The sequence below is a fragment of the Apus apus genome, chromosome 26 (genome assembly GCF_020740795.1).
Source record: "Apus apus isolate bApuApu2 chromosome 26, bApuApu2.pri.cur, whole genome shotgun sequence".
Taxonomy (NCBI): domain Eukaryota; kingdom Metazoa; phylum Chordata; class Aves; order Apodiformes; family Apodidae; genus Apus; species Apus apus.
In genome coordinates this window covers 2,241,598-2,241,808 of record NC_067307.1, presented here as the reverse complement: position 1 = coordinate 2,241,808, position 211 = coordinate 2,241,598, and positions in this window count along the sequence as shown.

Below are 211 nucleotides of genomic sequence, written 5' to 3'. Positions count from 1 at the left end.
AGGAGGAAAAAGGGGGTGCAGGGAGGGTTGTGTTTGCAGGGGGAAAAAGGGGGTGCAGGGAGGGTTGTGTTTGCAGGGGGAAAAGGGGGTGCAGGGAGGTTTGTGTTTGCAGGTGAAAAGGGGGTGCAGGGAGGTTTATGTTTGCAGGAGGAAAAAGGGGGTGCAGGGAGGTTTGTATTTGTAGGTGAAAAGGGGGTGCAGGATGGTTTGT